This window comes from Synchiropus splendidus, chromosome 1 (genome assembly GCF_027744825.2).
Source record: "Synchiropus splendidus isolate RoL2022-P1 chromosome 1, RoL_Sspl_1.0, whole genome shotgun sequence".
In the NCBI taxonomy this organism is placed as follows: Eukaryota; Metazoa; Chordata; class Actinopteri; order Syngnathiformes; family Callionymidae; genus Synchiropus; species Synchiropus splendidus.
Window position 1 is genome coordinate 22323709 of NC_071334.1, and position 17752 is coordinate 22341460.

At 41.7% G+C, this 17752-nt stretch overlaps 1 protein-coding gene across 9 annotated transcripts in view; it reads right to left on the reverse strand.

Annotated features, from left to right (window-relative positions):
* ptprfa (protein tyrosine phosphatase receptor type Fa) overlaps nt 1-16858 on the reverse strand; it is a 115086-nt gene extending 98228 nt beyond the window's left edge. For all 9 annotated transcript variants that reach the window (XM_053886959.1, XM_053887001.1, XM_053886969.1 and 6 more), the window contains exon 1: nt 16644-16858. The gene's annotated coding sequence lies outside the window, so the exon portion shown is untranslated. The remainder of the gene's footprint in view (nt 1-16643) is intronic.
* Nucleotides 16859-17752: the final 894 nt, after the last annotated feature.

A 17752-nucleotide genomic window follows, 5' to 3' on the forward strand; every position in this document is an offset into this window, starting at 1 on the left:
AAATTAGGCAAAGGTGTCATTTAGTGACTTCTAGGACCGCCAACAGCGATTTACTTTCCTGAGGAGTTGGCAACACCAGGGCCAGCCACACCCCCCTTAATACGCACGTGACACGCATGAGTTGTTTCTGTGGCTTAGTTGTTCATTGTGTTGGTTAGGAAGGGACTCCTCATAAGGTGTGATAAAACATCTCCGTGGCTGTCGACGAAAATCTCTATCAGAGAACCACTTCATACAAATACATGATACATTGAATGAAAGTGTAATAGTTCAAAGTTTCCTGGTGACTCAATCTCGAAGCTTGGTCAGTGCCCAAAGTAGAAAGAAATAGTAAGCAGTGGGGAAAAAAGAATGATCAGCTCTGAACGACGACTGATGTTTGAGCAAAACATCCACAAGCAAGGCCATTCTTCTTTGCATAAACAACTGATAAGACAAAGTTTAGTTATTGCTCCATCTAGGTAATTCTTATCCCAAATTGCAAAAAAAAAAAAGAAGCAAAACTCGAGATAAGCTTTTGTCTGAATAGGGTAAGGAATGTCAAATTTGGATTTCACAAGGACAACAAGGGAGAGTGCTTGGGCTGAGCATGTGATTCTGTCTTCTCATTTTTCATCACTCACTTTATATCGCTTATTTAGAAACACACCTGGGCAAACCACTTGGGCCTCGCATTAAAACTTTTTTCCATTTAAAACAAAAATGTTTTTGAGGTGCTATATATTGTATTTAAACATTTTATAGCGCATATCCTTAGTATGTCTACAGAATAAGAAGCAAATAATAATTTTAGCTCACTATTATAATGTCATTGCATAATTACACCTGTTACTTTATGTCACAAGTGTAATTTACCTGTTACACACACACACACACACACACACATATATATATATATATATATTTTTTTTTTTTTTTTTCAGTTTCTTTTTTCTTTTGGTGCATCACAACCATCACACAATATGCTGTACTCTGGCCCTTGGGAAGTGCAATTGTCAACCCTTCATTTAGACCTGCCACTAAACTTAAGTCCAAAACTGAATATCTCTGATCAGCATCAGAAAAGCAAAAATACATTTGTAGGATATTGGTTGTGGAAAAAAAAAAAACAAACTGAGTCAAGATAGGAGAGTGACGCTGAAGCATGTCCAGACTTTTAAGAGTTACATTTACCTGCCTGATGAACAAGTATCATGTATTATTGAGAAATTAATGTGTGAAAATGAATTTGATAGATGAATATTCGTTTCTTTCAACCAGGCACGTCCGGCTTTCCTAAATTAAACGTCAAACAGTCACAGCCTGTCGGACCAAATGTTTTATTTCTGCTCCGAAAAGTCTTTCAACCAGAGCAAAAAATGGATGTAAGCCACCAATTTTACGCAAGTTTAACATATTGACACCAAATGCTATCAACATCTGAAAAACATTATTCTGTGCTAGTGTTGTGGTTCTATTTCAAGATGTGAGAAGTGTTTTATTCTTTGAAAATCATTCCATCTAAGTGGTTGGTTGGTCTCAAACATTTTACACCTCATCAAATCTGTCCCTCTATGAAATTAATTTGGATATTGCTGACCGTACGAAGCAAATTAGGTCATTGTTGAGTGTGCAAAACTGGCTTGGTATTAATCCCACTCGACCAAGCGATTTATGGTCGGATTGTTATCTGTTGTGCCAACAAGGCAATACTGCCACATTCATCTCAAACATTTTTTTTTTCTGAATACACAGTAGGTATGAGCGATAATTTATCGTACAATTCTAATATTTGGTATTTGACATTTGATAAACACGTGAGACACTCGCTGCATTGGACATGCACACGTGAACATGAGGAGACCGTGATGGCGCGCCACGCTCTCCAGCTCCGCGGTGTTTGACGTGGCGTGTGACAGCTGTGGAGAATGTGGTAGACTTTGGTTTAGGATTGTAGTTTTTAAATTTGTTTTATTAAAGGGAACCTTTGATAAAGACAGTGGTCGACTCCGAGTCTCTGGATCCGTGTTGATTTTATTAGATGGAGTGGGCCTCGTAGATTCTCTGACGCAGTCGTCTGCCTTGGTTCATATCAACACATGCATCTTTCCAGCGAATGGGTGGGTGTATAACGCGTCTTTTAGCTAACGCAGAAGTGGTAGAACCGATTTGGCAGGGGTGAAAACTCCTTCATAGATGAAAATTTTTCCTGGTAAATGAATAAAAATGTATCGGTGTATGTATAGGTGGCTACTGTGGAGACTATTGTGATTTCTTCCGCGATATTAAAGAAAAACAAAGCTCCATTCATGTCAGCCAATCACGACGCGTTGTTCCGCAGACTGCGGAGAAGAATGGACATAAACTTCGCAAACGATTCGATGACAAACATCGCATTTTGTGGAAATAAATGTTATATATGTGGTAGAAATCTCCTTGAAATCCTGTATTTCAATTTCCTCTGGCTCATTAAAACATAAAAAAAAGATATCGTACATGCCGGATGTGACGTCATCACTCCGCGGCAGGTAGGACACATTTGGTAAGCGGACACATTTGGTACTTACAGCAGCGGCATCCTCTTGTGCGTCCCCCATTAGGGTTCACTGATCGTGGACATACTATGACCCGGCATCAGTTAGGGACCATCAACAAATTCTAAAAAAGTATTTGTCAAAGTATTTGTGAAATATTAAATAAGGCAAAGAAAAACAACCATTTTAGGAGAGAGAATTGTGAAAATGTGTTTCATCCCACAAGTGAAAGGACTAACAGTTTGTATCATGATTTTGAGAATAGAATATGGCTAAATGATCATTTATTGAGATACAGCAGACAGACGCCCCGAAATAAAATGACCAGGTTCTACGAGAGACATGAAACATTCGTTTTCTCTCTTTACACTTGGTTAACTATTATATTTAAACATGAACAAATAATGATGCTGCAGACAAACTCAAACAATAATTTTCATCATGAAACAGTTTCAAGAGAGACTGTAGTGTGTACAACACATGGAATAGAATGAAAATGGATTTATTGTGATAACTTTTTTGTCCATATCGCCCAACCCTAATACACATGAATATATGCATAACCCTGGCCTGCTTTTGAACTATCTTTTCAGAATAGATTTAAGAACTGATTCCCACAAAGACGCTGTTCTAAGAGAGTAAAGACACATCGGGAGGCAACATTCGCAGGCACGGATTCCAAAACAAACCCCAGTGTGGTCCGGGGCAGAGAGCAAACAAAATAAGACTCTTTAGAATTCAAAATGACTTATTAGCAAGTATCCAGAGCAGGGTGCTGTTGGCATGCTGATGCCGGTTGAGATGAAAACACAACAGAGCAGAGGAGCTCTCAAGAAACAAAGTAAAGCTACCGAGAATCGTTAGCAGCCTCTTGTCGGAGCACACAGAGGAGAACATTAATTAACAACAAATGTGGACAGAAAGCCGTCTGGATTCATCAGTATTCAGCAGCACAGACGCGCACGTCTCCCTCTGCTGCAGAGCTTCAAGATAAATATCTGCCAGGTAGGCAGCCAGTGTTGCCGCCTGCTGCTCAGGAAGCAATAGAACCGTCCAATTCAGAGGAGCTGCTCCATTTGTTTCCCTGCTCAAGGTGAGTTAAGGATGGATCATGGATCACACTTCCTAAAACGTCTTCAACAGCTTCTCAAAAGAATTTGTACTGCCATGCATTTTCGCTGATAACGTTTTTTTTTTATAGTAGCCATTCCTTATCAGGGGCGACAATTGATCTGACGTATGGACGTGTTAGGAACATGATGGGAATCCAACCAGCAGAAAATTCCAGAGTAGGGAAATCATGGTTATTGATTCAAGCAGTAGATATGAAATATGGAACAAACATGCTCTGCTTCAGGGGGAAATGGCAGTTATCAATATTCATTTGAAAGAGCAGCTTTACAGAGAGACAACCAGCAGTACAGCAGAAGGACCATAAAGAAGGTGCAGATTAAAATCCAGGTCATTACACACATTCAGATCAGATTGATCCTCAGAACTCTCCCCAAAAAAGAAAGAAATGCTAAACAGAAGCTTCACCTCCCTGCCTATGCAGAGCACCCACTCTACTCAGAGTCTACGGTGGATTTCCATGAATCTCTTCCCTTTTCCTTCCTTCCAATCATTGAAATGGAAAGGCCTGACCAAGGAAAAGACACCAATGACTCAGTTGTCCTTATAAACTAAAATATACATTCCGATGTGGTTGAGTTTGGAGGAGTGCAACAAAATAAGTAATTAAAAAAACTAAAACAAATTCACAAGTGAGAAACCATTAACGTCCATTGCAGTTGGTGACAGACACATTAGAAAAGGTGCTAGAGAAAGTTAGAATTCGATTCTCTAAGCTCTCTAATATGGACTAAATGCCAGAGCAGCCTGGGAGGCCAGACCACAGGGACAGCTCAAGACTCACACAGGTGATTTACATTGTTCCACAGAGCATTTAGTGTGAATAAACACACTAAATGTCAGCAGCTGATTACATCCAGGGCTTCTAATGAGGAAGTGAGTGAATTTAGACCTGAGCATTTTTTCCCATCAATCTGCGAGTGACTCGTGGGCTTTAATCACTCTCATTGATCCAGGGCCTCTGTTCAGAGGGGGGCCCACATCACTGCTGTTGAAGAGGAATAGAAGGCCGTTACATGTAACCAGACCAGCAGAGCTGTAACACGTGTGTATTATTCTAATGACAGTTAAGTGAACAGGCATTTTCACAATGACTTGGACTTATCCACCTTCGATCGCTTGTTTCAGACATGATCTGTATTTAGACTGTTTTGGTCTCCAGTGAGGGGAGGGGTTACTAGTAGATGATGCGAGGGATGCGTTCAAAAAGGCTTGGCAAGTCACTGAGGGATTTACTTTTGTGCTGTGTGTGGTAGCATCATAATTACTTGACCGCTGACAAGTGGATTTAAACCCAGTAAAAGTGACTTCCTCCCAGTGGCTCACTGAGCTGACACCATTGCAAATCTAATATGAGTAATGTGGCCAAATTACTGCCATACTTGTTTCCTCTCAAATACCAGGATTACTTTGCTCTATCAGTTATTTTTTTCCCAAGATCTGTCTTTCACCCTTCCCTCACCATAAATCTTATGATGCCAGATAAACAGAGAGATAAGGGAGCTCTACAGTTCCTCCATGTCCAGAGGGCTTTTTAAACATGACACGCAAACTACATCCCTGACTCATAAATGTACTGCTCTTTTGTTCCACTTCTTCTAGAATTTATAGATGAAATAAACCTGAACTGCAGTGATAAAAGCGCTGATATTCCTGCCGGTAACGCAGCTAACTGTTCGTTGCGATGCAAGCCATAAATCAAGCCTCAGTCTCAACCGGAGCCTTTTCTCATTCATTTACTTGTGATACCGCGTGGTGTTCCAACAGGCCCCAAGGGGAGGGCAGACAGATCCCTTCATGAATAAGTCGACCTGCTGTGTCCTTCAGCTGCTGCCCTGAGGTGGGTCAAGCCGAAATAAAAGCAGGGGATTGTTCAAAAAGTGCTGACATCGTGGATGAGCTTGCTGTTCGAGGGGAAGTTATCTGCGCATCAGCAACAGGAAGTTTGACAAACTTCTTTGATCTACTGGTTTGATCTTCCACTTCTTATTAGGCTTGAAATACACTTCAAGTACCCATCACTCCAGGCTCCTTCTTCGTGGCCTGTGAGTAGAAAAGCTTTTCTCCAAAGGTTTTCATCAGACCAAACTTTAACTGTTTGTTAAAGTAAGATTTGGCTGACAGGGAACAGCAGCTAGATAAGTCGGAAACATGAATACAAACTAGTCCTGATCAGAGAAGGACGTGTCAATAAAGACAAAGGCAAAAACCAGGGCTGCACTGATCGATCGGCACCAATATGACCGTTTAAGACATCATCATAATCGGCCAATCAAATGAAATCAGAAATCAGAGCTCAGAAAGCGCTGATTGTGCATGAGTGGTTCTCAACAAAAACCTGTTATGCAGATCCTCATGTCTTTGAAACGGTCCTCAGTGTGTTTGCAAGAAAATACCACAATCTCACCAGGAGGGAATGGCAAATGGCAAAACGATGTTCCTTCTCACAGAAAACACACTTCTTCATCTTTCAAAATAAGAGTTAGAGTCATTTTGTGAGGTTGACAGGTGGCACTGTTAACAGCTCACAGCGCATCATCAATCCTATGATTTTTCCTGGGTCATATGTGCCAGGTGGAACTAACTTGCTGACATTAAGTGGTTTGACAAACAGATCAATGGGTTGCGTATTGTACTCACATAATTTTAGAATAAATGAACACGGTTCTTGCACACTGGCATCATCAGTCAAGGTGTTTCATCTTGCGAACACTGCAGATATCTCTTCAACTGGGGGACACCATACGTGGTCCCCTTTAAAACCCTACTGATTAGATTGTCAGCCCCAAGGTAAAGGGAAGCAGAAGTTAGACGGGTCCAATGCCAAATGTCCACATCCTAACAAGCAGGTTTATCTAGCTCTGTGTTTTGTTTCCCTTCCCAATTTCTCTTTTCTTTGCCTCCCTCATGGACAATACGCTCACACCGTCACAGACCAGAGCCTATTTTCTAGTAGCTCCATGAGAAACATCACCAGTGGTCCCACTTTATCTTGCCTCCCAGCTGCCACAGCAAAAGCAGGTTTACCTGCCTCTTTGCTGAAAACTGAAACAAAGACAAATAAATTTCTCGCCCTGATTCTCAGGCTAAGTGCTTTTTTCATTTGTCAGGAGTTTACTTTTCATTAGTTGTTTTTTTTTTTTTTTTCCCAATCATCGACAGGACAAACTGTTATTGTTACGCAGCTAAACAATTGTTTTTTGCAGGAGAGTCCGCTGTGACTCGACAGGAGCGAGAGAACAGTGAACGACGAAGAGAGACTCTTAGTTATGCAAATGAAATTCTGAGCTTTACAAATAGAACACAATAATGTTGTCAAAAGTCAATATTGGAAAACTTTTGATTGAAAAGTAACCGTGACAGCAAAATTAATCAGTGCTACACTATATTTTTACTGAAATTATAATTTTTCTTTTATCGATTTAATGTCACTTGGTTTTGTGCTGCTTTTGTTCAGGTTTATCCATCAAAGTGTCCAAATATACACAGAATAGTGACCCGTTTTTTCAGGAGACACCACATGACCAAGACATTAAATAGAGCTAATATGACATTACTATTGCGGCACAATGCCAGCGGGATAATGTGAGGACACCTGCAATGAAGCAAGTGGCTTAATCAGGTCCACAATATACAGTATGGCAATAAGTCTGTAACTGTGATAGTCATGAGTCAGAACTCCTTAGTACATCAAACCTACCCAAGGTATTGTTGGAACTCTAACCAGCCATCATCACCGACTACAACATTTATCTATCACTATAATGATCATACCATTAGTTGACTACTTGTCTTTGATTCGTAAGCATTTGTTGCTTGCAGAATCCCACTGTTCTGGCTTGTGCATGTCTCCCTTAGAGAAGAGCCAAAATTGTGTCACGTAAACATTATCACTATTCAGTCCTTCATTTTATGATGCACAATCCCATGAGCCCGAGGTGCAGAGGTCATCATTTGAACATGAGGCACATGTATACAGACACTGTCGTAATGGAAAATGGAAAAACCACAAACCAAGTGGAATGCTTCAATATTGGGAATAATAACCACAGACGACAACAGCACTCATCCATCGGGCACTAACCTTAACACTGAGATGAATTGTTTAATGTGTTTACTGGCCTCACCCCACCAGTCAACGTGTATTTACGTACTTAAAAAGTGTACATCAAGTCCATCAAGTTGACAAAACCCTAGCACCAATCCAAGGAGGGTTTCATTCATTGTATCACAGAAAAAAGTCAGACAACATCGACAGCACAACGACATTTAGAACTGTGCACATAACCTGTGTCCACGTCTAAACTCAGGTGCGTTCGGTGAATAAGATCGCTAAACGGTGATATATCCATTTAACAACTGGTCCTGACACCACAGGGAATGATCTCAGCCTCAAGCCTTAAATATGAGACTGTGTATGATCTGTCAGGAAAACAGACGAGGTGACTGCAGTTTCATTCACTTTCAATCCGGAGTCCATGTCGAGCATTGACGGAGCACTCTGTCATCGCCTTCTTTTACCGCCGGCCAGTGCACCAGCTATCTTTGTCCAGTTAGGGCTCTATAAAAGACACCGTGTGCTTACAGCTTTACAGCTTTCATATAGAGGTTGCCTTTCCGGTCGTAAATATCCACTTTATCACATTACGAGACGCAATGCACTGGGTCAGTGCTCTAATTCTGTACATCTAATCTGATGTCCAGTTGAGGTAGAATACTGTGCGTACAGGTGTTGTACTGTCACATCAACAACAGAAGCAGCCAGAAAGCACTTTGAATTAGACTATCAATGAACTAATAAGTCATGTAAAAGGGTTCATGTTCAAACTAACTGTGTCCATAAATAAGGATAATTGAATCGATCACACCGAAATGAGCAGAGACATTCACTCTGACTGGGGTGTTCTCCAGTTATACAAATGACGTCTCCTTGGAGAATAGTACATTTATATGTGAGTAATGATATGACTGATTTGGACATAGTGTCATGGCAGTATTTCACCTGCTCAAGCGAAATTTAAATCATTCCCCCGGCACACCGAGGTTGGAAACCAAGGAGCACACACCGACAGACACTACAGAAGTCCGTCTTTCTGCTCATGGACAATGCCTCGCCTCTTAAAAAAACACTGTTGGAAGTAACTCTACACCTCACACCGCAAAGTAATGTACTTTACATTGGTAAGAATTAGGGGTCAGACAGAAAAAAGCCATAATTGTCACCATGGCACCAAGTATCAACATTTCCATGAATAAAGCAGTAAAATATATTTTTTTAATAATGGAAGAAGCTCTCATTCCTGATCTCAGTAGTTACCGATGCTCTGAGTCCGTCTTGGGTTTTATTTGATCCGAGCAGTGAATCTGTAGTAGTTTTCAGACGCGGTTGTCTGACTTAAATCAGATCAGCCATAAACACATGATGTAAGTCCGTTATTTCTGTCACAAACCCCCATCCCTCTGTTCAATTTGGATTGGCTTCCTGCTCCCGCCTTTTTCTCCACCTCTCTTCTAGGATTGGGGGTCTTTTTCCCACCACAGACACACACTCACCTGAGTCTGATCCTGCAATCATCCCCTTTCACTATTTGAACGCCAGCCAAATGACAACCGGCGTCAGTTTATTACATGTGGTCTCCCTGGTATGACCCTCCGTGTTCGTCTTGCAAACCTGAATGATTAATCTCCAGATCATGGACATTTTTGACATGCGCTTTGCTTTCGTGAGTTTTACTGACTGATCTCTTTTATTTTGGCAGTGTGTCTGTGCCTGTGACCCTGGTTCCTCTTTCCCCCAATCCTGTGGACTTTCGCTTTGCTGGACTTGCTGCACTCACGGACGCTTGTTAATCCATTTGACTGTTTCTGTTTGTGGTTTTTTGACTCTATCGCTCTTGCATTGTTTTGGAATTGCCTATGTTTCTCGTACCTCCTTTGTTAGTTTGTAGTAGAGTGTTTCTGTTTGTATATTTGTATTTTTGACTCCTTCTATACTGAGAATTAGTATTAGAGCTCAGTTAAACTGCTGAACTCAATCTCCAGTCCCTGTCTGCTGCATGTGGGTCTCCCGACTACATTCCTTACAATTTCAGTCTTATACGTTGTGAGTGTACTGTAGTAACTAAACTGGTGTCATCTGATTTATTGCGGAGGAATCTCATCCTCCCACATCACAATCAGAAATGGCTGACACATGAACACAGTGATCTATATCCCAAGTCAGTATGATTGGACACTGGACACTTGGAGTCTTAAGGAAGACTTTGGGAAAAGGGCAAATATGATGTCCTGACATTCCACAAAGTAAATGTTATTGTTGGTTATGCGGTAAAATCTGAAGAATACTTCTGAAGGGTCACAACGACAAATAGTGTTAGTGACAAGGGCAAAAAACATGATCACAACTTTTTTTTCTGTTTGATCTCATTTTAATAAATGTATTCAAAATGTCAATTTTTGAAGCATCTGTAATGAAAATGTTGCAACAATACAATAGGAAAGAGACAGCCAGACAGATTACTGACGGTCAAGCACATGGCAGACAATTAATTTATCAGTGAACTATGAATCCAGATGTGTAAATGATCGATTAATAGTCTGGTAATCTTCATTCATGCCAGCAAAATCACGACGTCCCTCCTCATCATGAGAGCTGTGCGGTTGCAAGAGTACAACAATTTGAATGAAACAGTAATCAAAGTAAATCTGTTTATTAAAAAAAACAAAAAACTGAAAACATGTGTTTAGAATTGAATTGTTGCCCTTGAACCGTAATTGAATTGTGAGGTGCCTGAAGGGTCCCACCCCTCACAACTCCTGTAGATCATCCACTTTTTGGTTTTAGGTAAGGAATACAATGCAAATTAAAATCACAATAATTCATACAATAAAATAGCGTCAACCGTCAAATCACGAGGCGCGTGGTGCGAGGCTGCACAGCAGGGGGCGAATCGTACTCAGGCCACCCGAGACAGAACCCGCAGTGTGAAAAGGCCCTAAGTGTTACCGACGTTGTGTCTGCATGCACTATTTGGCCTGCAGTGACCAAGGGTTGGTCAATCCTGATATAAATCATGATATAAACACATTACCTAATTCACAACACTTCAGTTATCAGTTTTCCCTCTATTATACAATTTGACACATTTTCGACAGCTCATGATATTAATATGCCTGAAAGCATTGTCAAACCCAACAGTCACATGCAGATCCCGAACCAAGAAGCTGTCTGCGTTATGTCAGAGATACCGTCTTTTCCTTGGAAATACAGCAGCTGGAAACAGTAACGGCTGTAATCTGATCACAGTGTGTAAAATATTGCACACACATTTATTGTTTGATTCCTATCAAACGTGCGTGGAGCATCTGTTCTGTTTCTCATCAGAAGAATGAAGCACATGGAACTTTTTATTTTACGTGTCAAATCAGATAAGACAGTTGATGTCATAACCACTTTGTGCTTGTGAGGAACACGCACAGACAAAACGGATATTAAGTGTCCATGGAGCACGGGAGGCGTGGTTGGTTTCATTTGACAGCCTACAATGTCCAGTGAGTAAATTAAAGCAAACTAAAACTGAAATCATTTTACAAAGCACTTAAAGTGCATCATAAACAAGACTTTGTTACAGTATCTACTAGGTTACTGGGATCTCGCTTCACTAGAGGTTAGATAGAATCATTTACCAATTACTGTAAAATAAAAAAAAAAAGAATCAACTATTCGGTTTATATTTTCAATGTTGACTATAGTTTGTCCCAAGATGTATTTTGGGATCTGGTACTGTAGGATGGATGCTGTCGGCAGTAAAGGCTAGCACACTGACACCCCTTTATGTTGCGCATAATAATTAGCTTGTTTTACACAGAGCCATTTGAGTATTACTATAAAAACTTTATTTCGATGACGACAACTTCTCAGGTACAAATCCAACTGTTCATAAATAGAGGGTGGGACAATGTAGTCACTAATGTGGTAGGAAACCGGAGGGTCAAAAAAACACAATCCATCCGTACTCCCATGGCCTAATATACTGACGTTGGGAAGGCAGCCTTTAGCGTTCCATGTTGACGCATACACATAGGCGTCGTGCGGGGGAATGTTTTTTCCAAAGCTCTCTTCACTGAATCATTTTGGATGTCAGTTGCTACTTATAATACCATACTAAATGACGTTAATGGGCTTTAAATAGTAACAGAATGAATGGTGTGCCACCCAACACCTTACCTAACCTCAACCACCATCATTTTTTATGTGTTGCGTTGCCGCACAAGGCAGAAGCTGAGCTGAGCTGAGCTGAGCTTGAACTGAACGCGTCAATATTCAACCCTGAAGCCGACTTTTGTCGTCAGTACAGGATGCAAAACATCAACCAACATCAATGTATTACGCCATCTTGCTTTAACGCAGTATCCAGTCTGACGCAGTAGCTGTAACTACAGTAATTATCTGTGGACAAATCCAACCATTCGTTTCATTTAAATGGAACCTTTAATCCGAAAGTAGAAGTTGAACTTGAGTATATTTTCATTGAAGAGCATGTTTGGAATATATTTCATCTTAACTCCAGCAACATCTAAAGCATGCAGTCCGCACATCTGGGCTTGATTAATCAAACATTGTTTTGGCAGATTCTGGGCTTTACTACTGAGGAAATGTAGCCCATTATAAACCTCGACAAAACCTCTTTTCAGTATTATCTTTCAACTACATGGAAATACAGTCTTACAAGAATGTCACAAAGTCAAAGGTCCATAATCTGCAAAGTAAGACGAATCTTCTGCTATCTCCTCTATAAACAATTTACAGTTCATTGGAATTCCTGCAAACAAAAATGACCTGTAGTCACTCCCTCTGGGTTCGCTCTCATATTTATTCATTCAGGGCAGACACTATGTATTTACATCCAGCAGCTCTCCAGCCATATGTTTCATGCTTGTTCATCCATGAAATTACACTCACTTTATCAGGAACTCAGTGGGCAGAGATGAGAGGAACCAGGCACAGCCACAGTCCACTGCAGGAGAGGACCAGTCCACACAAAGATACTTCTGTCTGCTGTCATCTCACATCAGTGCTTCAGAAAATAAAGGAACAGAAAAGAGGGAGCAGGACGGTTGTGTAGTGGACTGTGATGTGGGTGAGAAAGACGTCAAGACCCATCAACAGGAATAGTCAGGGAGGTGACGGTCCTGGATTCTCCAGAAGGTCCTCACATCCCAACCTGCACTTCAGACCACACAGTATGAGCAGATCTCTACCAGAATCAGCCTCCAATTCACCACGGATGCCGGTTCTGCTCCCTGTCCAAGAGCTGAGATTTTTCCATGAGCCACCTCTTAAGGGGCAGTTTTAACCATGGCAACATTAGCTCTGAGGTGTTTCATCCAAATGAACCAACAGCACACCACCAACATGAAATCAATTTCAAGCTAGGCCCTATCAAACCAACCATCGACGTCTCGGGGAGTTTCTCTCCTTACGAAGGAATGAACAAACAGACCTGTTACAAAATGTCGACGACTGGCCAAGATAATAGCATGCATGATCGCATCATTGGGACTCAGTTTTTGTGGCAGCTTGTCTGCGCACTGCAGCTTACGGCATTATTACTGGGGCTGCAACGATTAGTTGACGTCATCAATAACACCGACAACACAATTTCGTCGACGTCAAAATCTGTGCCTCCATGCGTCGTGTCGCTGTTGGTGTAAACACACACGGGCCGCAGGATGGGCATCGGGTTAGAACTGTTTGTTATTGAGAAGCAGCACATTCCCTCGAATCATTAAGAAACGTTCCTTAAATTGGTTCCTGACTGAGGTCGGACTGCAACTCGCTGCCGTCACTGCGCGCCCATGGCTCCGCGTCACCGCCTCCGGCTGACCGCCTCAGTCACAGTCACAGAGGAGTTCGAGTGGTGTTCTAAAGTGTGGCTTCGTTTTGTTTGCGAAGATAACACATCTTAAGGAAGAGCAAACCCCTTTGACACCATGGTAGAATGATGAAAGAGTGTTCCGTGTTTGGTCTGTGACACCACACACCCTCCAGCTAACTGCTACCATGTTGGTTAGCACGGAGCTAACTTGTTGTGAGTCATAGATGTAGTGAAGTGTCCTCAGTCTCTCTCCTCCTTCTACCAATAACCAGAACTGAATGAGGGAGCAACACATAAAACTTATGCTACATGTCCCATAATGCATTGCAACATGTGAGCAAAGCTAAAAGATCAAACATTTTAGAACTGCATTTATTTTGTCTCTCCTCTTTCCTGCATTAAACCATAGCCAAAGGTGTGAGTAGGAGTGCAAATGCGTCGGAAACATCAACTCAAAGCACATTCATCCCCTCTCTGCCTTCACTACTGCAATTCAACCCCTGTCTCATGGCGCCAACGTTTTGGGATGAATCAAACTTACTTTTGTGAAGAATGAACAAGTGCACTCCAATCACTATTTGACACATTTTCTGACTGAGATGGGCAGAGGTGGGATTTAAAACACTTACCTACATCAGCTTTATTTGTATGTGTCACATTACCACCAGGATAAGCGAACACCCACATGCATAGGTGCCTGCCTAACACGCAGAAGAGAACACACTCACTGCGCTTTCCTCAGGCAAGACATAGTTTCCGGAACACTTGCTCCTTTCTACCTCGCTCACTCTTCGTCCCTCCATCTGTTGCCTTCTCCTTCCATCCTCACGCCTAATTATGACTGTTGTACACAGTTGGGCACCCAACTATCAAAGCAGAACTAAGATATAAACTCCTCCCTCTTTGTCTTCCAATGGTGAATGTGTAACATTCACAGACAATAGACCTTCTTCCAAGTCGATTAGCCCACACCAAGGAACACACAGGTAACTGTGCTTATTGTCAATACATCCACCCCATTACTGTTGAATCATCTCTCTTAAAACCGACAACAACATAAGCAGATGATTATTTCACTCCCATCAGTCTGACAAAATGTTCAGTACAGAGGACGAGGTTCTCATGGTTATATTCCAGCTGCACATGATCATGCGTCATCCATTACATGCTCATATGATTTGATCGCCCTTCATCTAAAAATCATTTAAAAGCAAGCGGACCACTACGCACCACACAACTCATTTTCTCTCAAGGCTCCCGTCTTATACACATTCAAGTTCTGCCCTGCAGTTCATACACAGAATACAAAGCAAAGACATCGCAACAAAAAATGTGCAACTAGAGGAAAAGGCTTATGTACAGAAATACACAACCAATGTTGCCCCCAGTGACACATATAGGAAGAGAGTTACATCAGCCTTCGTACCCTTTTTGTTCACTATGGCGATGTAAAGACAGATAGGTGAAGTTTAATCATGACATAATGATTTGTAGAATGAGGAGGTGGAGGTGAGGATGTAGAAAGGTGGATGTATGAAGAACAGAATGTGTCTGCGATGCCAATGAGAGGGAGGGTACAACCATACAGAGCAATAGACAAAGATCAAGAGAGGAAAAGAGGAGAGTGCAGACAGGGTGGAGACAATTCCACAGAAGGTTAAGCTGGTGACAAAGATGGGAATCAGATGAGGCATAGTTGAAGGTGCTCAGGTTTTCATTGGAAGTGAATGAGAGTGACAATATTATAAAAGGGTGCATCATGAACAGCGCATATAGAAGTGTGTTTATTTGGCCTACAGTGAACTGCTGAGGGTCTCCAGGTGATAGCAATAATGACCTATACCTGAACATCTCAACTTGGGTGAGATGTTCAGTATGGCTGGAAAGCACACAAGAGACATGTGCCGACTTTTCTCAGGTTATTAACTGAGACATGAGACCTGTTGGAAAATGGACCAGATGAGGGACAGCTAAATGTCTTTCATGCCAAACATGATAAAATACTGGTTAATTCCAACCACAGCGCTGTATGAGGAGGGATGGAGACCTTAAAAGGAAACAAATAACAGCCCACAAGAGGGGGCTTTCTTATTGCACTGGCAGACTATGTTTTCATCACCGACCACCAGTGTGCATGTGTGTGTGTCTGAGCAAAAGAGATTAAAGTGATAAATTGCAATAACCCCAATTTAAAAAGGCAATTTTGTGATCATAAACCGACGCAGAGCTCAGAACAATTAGGCTAGGTGGAGCAGCCTGTCAGCAGAAAGATGCAAATGAAAGGCACTCACTCAGTTCTCCTCGTAACACGTGCAAAACGCAGTCGTACACTGTTCATATCTACATTACGTCGTACGAAAGTTAGTCTTATGTGACTAGCGGTGAGGCTTTCACGTCGGAGAGGCCCGTTTTCATGTGAATTTGAGTAAAGATCAGAGTTGATGCGAGAGATCAACCGTCATTCCAAGAACAGAGGCAGCCAATGTAAAGGGAGCAGCACAAGTCGTCAATAAAACTGCATTTATCAGCTCTAGGTTATGAGTGGTTGCCATGGTGAGATCAGCTCCCTGCGTTGATGTGTTTAATAGCAATCTGTAAGTCAATACCATCACTACATATGGAGAAAATTTCTACCCACACCACAGGGTTCTTTTTTTCATTTGGAACAGTTGCTAGAGAGCTCACGGACAGTGGTGGTTGATGATGCGCCTTCACTCTGTTTTGCCAGACATGAGGTGAATCAGGTCTGAACCACGCTGGTGATGTAAACATTCGGATTTTCCGCCGATGAACGAATATTAACCGTCTAAATGTAATTGGAAGTAGAACACATTTGAGGGCAGGTTCAGGTGCCGAAAGAGCTGTAAAAGATGTTACATGTGAAAAGTGCAGCCGTTTCCAGTCGAGTAATATAATAGCGCTGTGAATGATTGAACTGACTTTTTCTTAAGTTGCACTCAATTTTCAGAAGAACTGATCTTAAATCTGAGTCCATGTGGTGCAGGCTGGCATTGTATGGTGAATTTCTCACTCATCCACATGGACTTACTGATCTGCATGTATGCCATGTGAAGAGATGCAGCTGTGGATGCTGCAGGGTGTTCCGATCTCCGGGACTCACCATGTTCCAGGTTCCAGCGATCCTTCACGTGTGAGCCGCAAAATGTGTCTGCAAATTGACGGAGACTTGAGAACTAATTCCACCAGTTCGGAACTAATCCCGGACGAAAGACGGGTGTCCGTGAACACCGAAGGTTCGGTTAATTCCTCGGAGCGAGTCACTGATGGTCCCCGTAGAATCTCGGCATGAAGAGTGAGTAACACCGAGCCTCCTCTGACGAGTCCTCAACACTTGGTCTGAGCACTCGGCGCTCTCCGCTTCTCTTCGGCTGTTTCCGGCTCCAAACACGCGCGTATGTTAGAAAAAAAAAAAAAAAAAAAAGAGCGGTTTTCTCTCGTGTTTATTTACATTTCTTCAAGTCAATAGTCACTTTCACCTGCTATTTTGAGAATGAAATAATAAAAATGTGTTTATGTGACTCAATAAATGAGTGCTGATGCAGATCTTTTTTATAATTAGAGCCACAATTCATACAACTCTGACAAAATTATATGGATTCGTAAAGACTGAAAGTGATAAAATATAATGTATATATTTATTGGCAGACTTGTTCTGCAGCCTCTCAGCTACACAGCAGGGGGAGTCAAACTGGAGGGATGTGAAGCTAGAGCATTGCCAGCTTGTATTGGCAGTGAAAAAAAGAGTGCCTGAAAAGAATATTGACATTACTTATAATTAGCATAAGATAAATAATAAATTATACTAATGTAATGTTTCATACAATTGTGTTTCTTTTCCTTGTTACAAAAAAAAGTCCAACCGTTTCAGTGTACTTCGCTCAAGATCTGGATAGCATCGACCGTAGAGCACAGTTTCCACCCACAATAGTCTCTAAACACAGCACTATTGCGTACATGTGAACCAACAGAAGATAAAAAACCCTAGCTGAAATTTTCGTCAGGGAAGGTAGTGTCTACTCACGAGATGCTTCCTCACAAACAGGCAGCGCTTTCTTCCGGTTCCCACGGTCTTCACTTATTCTGTTCTCCACCAACATTGAACCGATTTTAACCTCAAGAAGAGAGTTAAGTATGGCAACAGAGAATGATGACATGAACTTCATGTGGGGAGAAACACGGAGGTTAAACAGCACAGTCTGAGCAAGTTCC